The sequence below is a fragment of the Bos javanicus genome, chromosome 11, assembly GCF_032452875.1.
Source record: "Bos javanicus breed banteng chromosome 11, ARS-OSU_banteng_1.0, whole genome shotgun sequence".
NCBI lineage: Eukaryota > Metazoa > Chordata > Mammalia > Artiodactyla > Bovidae > Bos > Bos javanicus.
The window spans coordinates 95,566,053-95,576,864 of record NC_083878.1 but is presented as its reverse complement, the minus strand read 5'-3'; positions in this window follow the sequence as shown (position 1 = coordinate 95,576,864).

Genomic DNA, 10,812 nt, shown 5'->3' with positions numbered 1-10,812 from the left:
CCAGGGATTCATGCGCCACCAGGGATGTCCTGTCCTTAGGTTTGGAGGTGTCTCTTTCAGTTGGGTCGTCTAGTCCATGCACACTGAAGTACCGAGTTGCTCGGGGATTTGCATCGACTTCCTTTTGTGCCTTCTGTTTGTCTTTTTTGTTACACATTCCTTTTCTCTCCTTTCTTATCTTACGCTGATCATCTGTTTTTCTTTCTAGTCATTTGGAAATTTGGCACTTTTAGTGGTTGCCCTAAAAATCACAACCGGTGCTCTTACTTTTTGAATTCTGAAGTCTTCCCCCATATATCCATCACCTAGGATAGTAATGACTATGTGACCCACTTATATCAACACTGACTCTCCTGTATGGTTATTTGGAAATCCCCCTTCCAACCAACCACTTATTTTGAACAATAAGGCTCATGGAAAATGTCCAGGTATAATACAGTGAACATTTATCTCCCACCTAGACTCACCAACAGCTAAGCTCTGCTCACATTAGTTTGATCTATCTGTGCTTTTTTCTTAGTCTTTGGACAATCAATTGTAGACTTGTAACTATTTTTTAATAACTTCTTTATAGCCTTAGAAAGTCTCACTTTTTTCAAAGTGAAAATTAATTTTTTCATGATTATATGCATGTACAATTAAAAAATACTCAACAGTAAGAAAGCTATAAAGAAAAAAGTAAAAATCACCTGAAATCCTACTCCCTAGAGATGTTAACATAGACATATTATATATGTGGACAAGGATCCTATTTCCCACTTTCCCAGTTGTATATATGGGAGCCGGGTTGCTTGTTCACCTCTCTGAGCCCTGGCTATGAATTGGGGATGTGATGGTCAATCTTATGTGTCAAGTTGGCTAGGCTGTAGGACTGTGTAATGTAACCAAACTCTAATCTAGGTATGGCTGTGAAGGTGTGTTGTAGATGTGGTCAACATCAACTTGTACAATTAGTTGACTCTAAGTAAAGGTTACCCTCAATGATGTGGGTGCTCCTCATCCAATCCGTTGAAGGTTTTAAGAGCAAAATAGGTTTCCAGAGAAGAAATTCTGCCTCAAAACTGCAACATCAAATTCTACTTGAGTCACCACCAGTCTGGCAGCCTGCACTCTGAATTTCTATTGCTTGAACCAATTCACATATAGGTTTCCCAGATGGCGCTAGTGGTAAAGAACCCACCTGCCAATGCAGTAAGACATAAGAGATGCAGATTTGATCCCTGGGTCAGGAAGATCCCCTGGAGGAGGGCATGGCAACCCACCCCAGTATTCTTGCCTGAAGAATCCCATGGTTAGAGGAGCCTGGCAGGCTAGAGTCCATAGGGTCACAAAGAGTCAGACATGACCGAAGTGACTTAGCATGCATGCATTTATCTATCTATCTATCTATATATATATCCTAGATATATATTACCCTAGATATATATTATCCTATTGGTCCTGTTTCTCTGAAGAACCATGACTGTGATGGAGGTAATATTTGTTATTCATCTCTGCTGTTGGAGAGTTGTCCAAGGTCACCCATGGGAGGCAGAGCTCAGGCCTATAGACACCTAAACCTTTCCAGAGTCAAAGACAGTGTGGTTCCTGAGTAAGGAGTAACTGATGTTAGTCTGTCCTGGTTGAACCCTCCACTGTGTGATGCTGGGTGAGATCTGGGATGTCTCTGAGCCAAGGAACAGGATCATGGAGCCCACCTCACAACATGGTCATTGTTCATTTTCTATGCAAGTGAGAGCTTAGTTCAGCCCCTGACACATAGAAAGTGCAAAACTATTATTGTTATTAATAAAAGTCTCCAGAATGAATCCCTGCAGAGGACAAAGTTTGACTGTGTGCCAGGTCCCAATAGGGCTCCTGTGCCTGGCGGTCATGGTCTCAGAGCTGGGAGGGGAGTGAGGCTGCTGGTAGAACTCCTAGCACAGTGAGACCTGCAGCCTGGGCCCTGGGGAGGAATGTGCAATGATCTTGGTACCAGCTAGGGGGTGGGGGGAGCTTGGTGAGCCTCAGGACATAGTTTGCATGGCATGGGGAGTTGCTGTACAGAAGGCACTTAGAGGACAGCCTCACACACAGGGCCCCTTTCCAGTGCCTACTGGCATCAGGACCAGGCCCACCCCTAAGCTGGAAAGTCTGCTTCCTCATTTAGGACTCAAAGGAAACCACCCAGGTCTCATTAGTCTGCTAAGGGAGCGGAGGAGGGAAACCCAAGATGCTGTGACGCCAGGCTCAGGGGTCCTGCACCCTCTGCCACCTGTCTGTGGGCAACATCAGGTGGGTCGGTCACTAGCTTCTCCCCTACACCTGAGCAGGCTTCCAGATTGTGTTAACAGCCCTGCAACTGAGCCCCTACATGTGCCTGCGATGGAGCACACACGTGTGCTTTGAGTCATTGAATGCATCACTGGGCCCCACTTAACAGATGAGGAAAGTACAGCTCGGAGGGGCAGGGACATGCCTGAGCTTGCGGTCAGATTGGAACCATGCCCCGCTCCCACCCACAGGCTCAGATTCCAGGCTGCCACACCCGGCCCCACCCTTGGCCTTGGCAGTCTGCTCCCCTAGTCCCGTCCTTCAGGCCCACAACTGACATCCTCCCCGCCCATCCTACTCCCAGAATTCCCTGCTGCCAGCTGCCAGCCCCAGCTTCCAAGCAAGATGCTTTCCATCCCCTCCGTGGTTCCCTGCCCATCCTGCACCACTTACCAAAGCATTTACTGTGCCCCAGGGCTGCTGGCCACCCTTGCTCTAGAAATTGTTAAATGGCATGGCTTCATCTCTCTTCTCACTACTTTAATCCTTAAACCTTCTCAGGCAACTTTTCCAGAGTGTGAGCCTCCCAGTAGGGCTTTGAGATAATAAATATAATTCCAAACAATTTGTTGAATATTCACTAGCTGCCAGGTACTGTGCCAAGTGTTTTCCTTGTATTATCTCATCTAATTTGCTCATCAGTGCTCTGAGGTAGGGTCCAGCATTATTCCCATTTTATAGATGAGGAAGCTGAGGCTCAGGGAGGTGAAAGGGCACTGCTCAAAGACACAATAATAGTAATATCCTGCATTTCCTGGGCACTTAGTCTGTGTCAGACATTGTTCCAAGGGCTTTATACATACTGGGTCATTTAATGCTCTCCACAATCCTGTAAGGTCAGTACCATTCTAAACTTCATGAGAGAGGTAAGGAAATTAAAGTATGCAGGGCAATGAGCTGCCCACAGCTATGTGGCTGGGACATGGTCGAGACTGGGTTCTAACCTAGGGTCTGACTCCACAGCCCACACTCAAGTCCTGTGGACTTCTGGGAGATAGAGGTGGGATTTGAACCCAGGACCTACTGCCTTCAGGACCCAGTGCTCCCTTAGCCTCCCTTGGGAGGCAAGAAGTAAAACAAAGCCAGACCTCAGACCATGGGATGGCTCCCAGCACATCAAGGCAGAAACCGCAGCTCGGAAGCAGGCCAGCTTCCAGGCGGGCTCCGAGCTCAGCTGAGTCCGAGGAAGTGGCTTTGGATGGAGCCCCTGAGCGGGTGGAGGACTCCCCAGGGGCCTGGCTGGGGCAGGGCCTGGACTCCCCAGATGGCCCAGGAGTTGGCGGGCATTTGTGTCGACCGAGTGTTTTGCAGTAATTACTGTTTCCTGCCTCCAAGGGCTTCCAAGTTCTTACATTTAATTTTTTTAAACAGCTGGGCCTTGCAACCTCCTTAAAATATTCTTAAACATAAAATTCATAAACACATATTCAGAGATGACATCTCTTTTTGTAATATCCATACTCTCTGGACGTTATTATCAAAGTCTGATGTTGATTGCCCAAGCCCCTCTGAAAGAAAACTTGAAATATGCCGTCAGAACCGTTAAGGGCATGGGCTCCTGTCCGTGAGGCAGGCCTGTCTCTCCAGCTGCATGTCTCCAGACAAATCACGTCACCTCTCTGAGCCTGGGTAGTGGGCGTTCTTATCACCAGGAGTGAAAGAGATGCCCAGTATCCCAGTACACCCAAGTAAACTACATCTTGGGCTCGGCCCTCTGTAAGGTGATGAGCTGGCTCCTGGTGACCAGACTGTTTTCCTGGAAGGATGGGTGCCCTTGGCCCTGTCTCTGTGCCTTGGCCTTTGCTGGCCCTCCCATCCTTCTGCTTCCTCACACTGTGCAATGCCTCATCCATGCTCTTCACCCCACCCAGGCTGCACAGGGGCTGGGTGTGACAGTGTCTGTCCCACGGCATAGAGATGGCAAGCCTGAAGCACTGGTGGAGCCATAGCAGGCCTGGGGCCAGGGTTCCCAGAGCCCAAGAGGCAGGAGATGGGACAGGGTGGACACTGGCTCGTGGCCCACTTCTCCTCCTCCCCCACACCTGCCCCATTTCAGTGATGATAGCTCTTTCCATCTCTTGGGTCAGCCAGAGTCCAGGGGTTGTCCTGTCTGTCCCTTAGCTCCCATTTCCAGGCAATCTCCAGGTCTCTCCACTCTGTGGCTGGATGCTGACAACTATTTGCTCAGGCAGCCATGACAGCTCGACAGCTCAGGCTAGGGAATGTGAACAACAGAAATTTGTTTTCACACAGTCTGGAGGCTGGGAGTCTGAGATCAAGGTGTCACAGGGTTGATTCCTTCTGAGGCTTCTCTCCTTAGCTCGTAGGTAGCTGCCTTCTCCCTCTGTCTTTGCATGGTCCTCCCTGTGTTCTTGTCTTGTCCTGTGGGGACACCCTTCCTATGGGGACACCAGTGGATATTGGATTAGGACCCATTTTAATGACCTCATTCTACCTAATGACCTTTAAAAACCCTTTCCACCAACACTGTTACCTTCTGAGGCACTGGGAATTAAGACGTCAGTATCTGAATTTTGAGAGGACACAATTCATCCCCAACAGACAGTCTTAAATCCTCCACCTTCCCTGTGTTCATAGCTCTTGCCAGGCCTGGCCTCACCACTGTGCTCTGACCACAGTGTTAACTCTCTCTACTCACACTCCAGCCCACCTCTCCCCTGCAGGCACCCTGGTCTGATCGTGTCATTCTCCTGGTGAACTCACCTTGGCTCCCACCAGATTCCCCAGTCTCAGTTCAGTCTCACCGCCCCCAATGCCCAATACCAAAACTAGGAGCTAGCAATTTACCAAAGGCTACCCTGCATAGGGGCTGGTCTAAGCTCTTTAAGTAGCTTATCTGAGTTTATCCTCATCAACCCTATGGGGGTAGGTACTATTAAAACTGTTAAGTGTTGTTTTGGGGTCTCTGAAGAACTCCAATCCTTTATGTCTCAGTGGCAGAAAGAATTCACTGAGAGGCAAAGTGATAGATAAGAAGTGATTTATTAGAATAGGAAACCTTGTGAGGTTTACAAGAGGTTGGTTGAGAGGATGCTGTGCCCTGAGAACTTATTGGGATACAGTGTTATAATCAAAGGAAAAGTGGGGAGGGGGAGAAGACTTTCTTTGTCTTTCTTGAATAGGCATCATTCTTCTACCATTAGGTCTTCCTCCAGGTTAAGCAGGAGAGTTTTCTTTTCTTTTTTTGGAAAAAAAGACATAATATTTTTATTAACTAACTGCACAACAAACTTCTATTACTTTTTTCCCTGTATTTTTTGACTGTATATTCTTTGATCACCTCTTTATATTACAACGATTTTTAAAATTTTATTTCTTATTTTTTCCTTTTAATTAATTTTTTAATCTCAATTGGAGGCTTGTTACTTTACAATATTGTGGTGGTTTTTGCCATACATTGACATGAATCAGCCATGGGTGTACACGTGTCCCCCATCCTGAACCCCCCCACCTCCTTCCCTATCCCGTCCCTCAGGGTTGTCCCAGTGCATTGGCTTTGAGTGCTCTGTTTCATGCATTGAACTTGGGCTGGTGATCTGTTTCACATATGGTAATAGACATGTTTCAGTGCTATTCTCTCAAATCATCCCACCCTCGCCTTCTCCCACAGAATCCAAAAGCCTGTTTTTATATCTGTGTCTCTTTTGCTGTCTCGCATATAGGGTCATCGTTACCATCTTTCTAAATTCCATCTATATGAGTTAATATACTGTACTGGTGTTTTTCTTTCTGACTTCCTTCACTCTGTATAATAGGCTCCAGTTTCATCCACATCATTAGAACTGATTCAAATGCGATCTTTTTAATAGCTGAGTAATATTTCATTGTGTATATGTACCACAGCTTTCTTATCCATTCATTTGCCAATGGACATCTAGGTTGCTTCTATGTCCTAGCTATTGTAAACAGTGCTGCTATGAACATTGGGGTACACATGTCTCTTTCAGTTCTGGTTTCCTCAGTGTGTATGCCCAGCAGTGGGATTGCTGGGTTGTATGGCAGTTCTATTTCCAGTTTTCTAAGGAATCTCCACACTTTTATCCATAGTGGCTGTTGCATTCCCACCAACAGTGTAAGAGGGTTCCCTTTTCTCTACACCCTCTCCAGCATTTATTGTTTGTAGACTTTTTGATAGCAGCCATTCTGACTGGCGTGAGATGGTAGCTCAATGTGGTTTTGATTTGCATTTCTTTGATAGTGAGTGATGTTGAACATCTTTTCATGTGTTTGTTAGCCATCTATATGTCTTCTTTGGAGAAATGTCTGTTTAGTTCTTTGGTCCATTTTTTGATTGGGTCATTTATTTTTCTGGTATTGAGTTGCATGAGCTGCTTGTATATTTTTGAGATTAATTCTTTGTCAGTTGATTTTTTTCCCATTCTGAAGGCTATCTTTTCACCTTGCTTATAGATTCCTTCATTGTGCAAAAGTTTTTAAGTTTAATTAGTCCCATTTGTTTATTTTTGCTTTTATTTCCATTACTCTGGGAGGTGGGTCATAGAAGATACTGCTGTGATTTATGTCAGAGAGTGTTTTGCCTATGTTTTCCTCTAGGATTTTTATAGTTTCTGGTCTTACATTTAGATCTTTAATCCATTTTAAGTTTATTTTTTGTGTATGGTGTTAGAAAGTGTTCTAGTTTCAGTCTTTTACAGGTGGTTGAGCAGTTTTCCCAGCACTGCTTGTTAAAGAGATTGTCTTTTCTCCATTGTATATTCTTGCCTCCTTTGTCAAAGATGGAGAAGTCAATGGCACCCAATTCCAGTACTCTTGCCTGGAGAGTCCCATGGACAAAGGAGCCTGGTGGGCTGCAGTCCATGGGGTCGCTAAGAGTCAGACACGACTGAGCAACTTCACTTTCACTTTTCACTTTCATGCATTGGAGAAGGAAATGGCAACCCACTCCAGTATTCTTGCCTGGAGAATCCCAGGGACGGGGGAGCCTGGTGGGCTGCTGTCTATGGGGTTGCACAGAGTCGGACACGACTGAAGTGACTTAGCAGCAGCAGGTGTGTGGATTTATCTCTGGGTTTTCTATTTTGTTCCATTGATCTATATTTCTGTCTTTGTGCCAGTACCATACTGTCTTGATGACTATAGCTTTGTAGTATAGTCTGAAGTCAGGCAGGTTGATTCCTCCAGTTCCATTCTTCTTTCTCAAGATTGCTTTGGCTATTCACGGTTTTTTTGTATTTCCATACAAATTGTGAAATTATTTGTTCTAGTTCTGTGAAAAATACCGTTGGTAGCTTGATAGGGATTGTATTGAATCTATAGATTGCTTTGGGTAGTATACTCATTTTCACTATATTGATTCTTCTGATCCACGAACATGGTATATTTCTCCATCTATTAGTGTCATCTTTGATTTCTTTCATCAGTGTTTTATAGTTTTCTATATATAGGTCTTGAACAGTATGTGAACCGTGAACTTCCAGATGTTCAAACTGGATTTAGAAAAGACAGAGGAATCAGAGATCAAATTGCCAACATCTGCTGGATCATCAAAAAAGCAAGAGAGTTCCAGAAAAACATTTACTTCTGCTTTATTGACTATGCTAAAGCCTTTGACTGTATGGATAACAACAAACTGGAAAATTCTTCAAGAGATGGGAACACCAGATCACCTGACCTGCCTCCTGAGAAATCTGTATGCAGGTCAAGAAACAACAGTTAGAACTGGACATGGAACAATAGACTGGTTCCAAATCGGGAAAGGAGTACATCAAGGCTGTATGTTGTCACCCTGCTTATTTAACTTATATGCAAAGAATATCAAGTGAAATACTGGACTGGATGAAGCACATGCTGGAAATATCAGTAACCTCAGATATGCAGATGACACCACCCTTATGACAGAAAGTGAAGAAGATCTAAAGAGCCTCTTGATGAAAGTAAAAGAAGAGAGTCAAAATTGGCTTAAAACTCAACATTCAGAAAACTAAGATCATGGCATCTGGTCCCATCACTTCATGGCAAATAGATGGGGAAACAGTGGAAACAGTGACAGATTTTATTTTGGGGGCTCCAAAATCACTGCAGATGGTGATTGCAGCCATGAAATAAAAAGATGCTTGCTTCTTGGACGAAAAGTTGCAACCAACCTAGACAGCATACTAAAAAGCAGCGACATTACTTTGTCAACAACGGTTCATCTAGTCAAAGCTATGGTTTTTCCAGTAGTCATGTATGGATGTGAGAGTTGGACTATAAAGAAAGCTGAGTGCCAAAGAATTGATGCTTTTGAACTGTGGTATTGGAGAAGACTCTTGAGAGTCCCTTGGACTGCAAGGAGATCCCACCAGTCCATCCTAAAGGAAATCAGTCCTGAATATTCATTGGAAGGACTGATGCTGAAGCTGAAACTCCAATACTTTGGCCACCTGATGCAAAGAACTGATTCATTTGAAAAGACCCTGATGCTGGGAAAGATTGAAGGCGGGAAGAGATGGGGACGACAGAGGATGAGATGGTTGGATGACATCCCTGACTCAATGGACATGAGTTTGAGTAAACTCCAGGAGTTGGTTATGTATAGGGATGCCTGACGTGCTGTAGTCCATCGGGTTGCAAAGACTTGGACACAACTGAGTGACTGAACTGAACTGATATATAGGTCTTTTGTTTCTTTAGGTAGATTTATTCTTAAGTATTTTATTCTTTTCATTACAATGGTGAATGGAATTGTTTCCTTAGTTTCTCTCTGTATTCTCATTGTTAGCGGACAGGAATGCAAGGGATTTCTGTGTGTTGACTTTATATCCTGCAACTTTACTATATTAATTGATTAGCTCTAGTAATTTTCTGGTGGTATCTTTAGGGTTTTCTGTATAGAGGATCATGTCATTTGCAAACAGTGAGTTTTACTTCTTCTTTTCCAATCTGGATTCCTTTTATTTCTTTTTCTGCTCTGATTGCTGTTGTTAAAACTTCTAAAACTATGCTGAATAGTAGTGGTAATAGTGGACACCCTTGTCTTTTTCCTGTCTTTAGTGGAAACGCTTTCAACTTTACACCATTGAGGATAATGTTTGCTGTGGGTTTATCATATATGTCTTTTATTATGTTGAGGTATTTTCCTTCTATGCCTGCTTTCTGAAGGGTTTTTATCATAAATGGATGTTGAATATTGTCAAAGGCTTTCTCTACATCTATTGAGATAATCATATATTTTTTATCTTTCAATTTATTAATGTGGTATATCACACTGATTGATTTGTGAATATTGAAGAATCCTTGCATCCCTGGGATAAAGCCCAATTGGTCATGATGTATGATCTTTTTAATATGTTGTTGGATTCTGTTTGCTAGAACTTGTTGAGGATTTTTACATCTATGTTCATCAGTGATATTGGCCTATAGTTTTCTTTTTTTGTGGCATCTTTGTCTGGTTTTGGTATTAGGGTGATGGTGGCCTCATAGAATGAGTTTGGCAGTTTACCTTCCTCTGCAATTTTCTGGAAGAGTTTAAGTAGGATAGGTGTTAGCTCTTCTCTAAATTTTTGGCAGAATTCACTCGTGAAGCCATCTGGTTCTGGGCTTTTGTTTGTTGGAAGATTTTTTATTACAGTTTTGATTTCCGTGCTTGTAATGGGTCTGTTAAGATTTTCTATTTCTTCCTGGTTCAGTTTTGGAAGGTTATACTTTTCTAAGAATTCATCCATTTCTTCCAAGTTGTCCATTTTACTGTCCATAGTTGCTGATAGTAGTCTCTTATGATCCTTTGTATTTCTGTGTTGTCTGTTGTGATTTCTCCATATTCATTTCTAATTCTGTTGATTTGATTCCTCTCCCTTTTTTTCTTGATGAGTCTGGCTAATGGTTTGTCTATTTTATTTGTCTATTTTATTATTCTTCTCAAAGAACCAGCTTCTAGTTTTGTTGATTTTTGCTATAGTCTCCTTTGTTTCTTTTTTATTAATTTCTGCCCTAATTTTTATTATTTCTTTCCTTCTACTAACCCTGGGGTTCTTCATTTCTTTTTTTTCTAGTTGCTTTAGGTGTAAAGTAGGTTATTTATTTGATTTTTCTTTTGTTTCTTGAGGTAAGCTTGTATTTCTGTGAACCTTCCCCTTAGCACTGCTTTTACTGAATCCCGTAGGTTTTGGGTTGTTGTGTTTTCATTTTCATTCGCTTCTATGCATATTTTGATTTCTTTTTTGATTTCTTCTGTGATTTGTTGGTTATTCAGAAGCATGTTGTTTAGCCTCCATATATTTGTATTTTTAATAGTTTATTTCCTTCCTGTAGTTGACATCTAATTTTACTGCATTGTGATCAGAAAAGATAAGCAGGGGAGTTTTCTTGTCTCTACGTGGTCAAGGTAGGCCCAAAAATTATTGTGTTTTGTGAATACAGAGAGCATGCCCTAACTTACTGAGCTCACTGGGCAGGATGTGGGGCTCATGCCACCATTGTTTTATTGTTTGGGCACATGTCCCATTCTTCTGTGGCATGGTTTGTTGCTAAGCAAGCCTG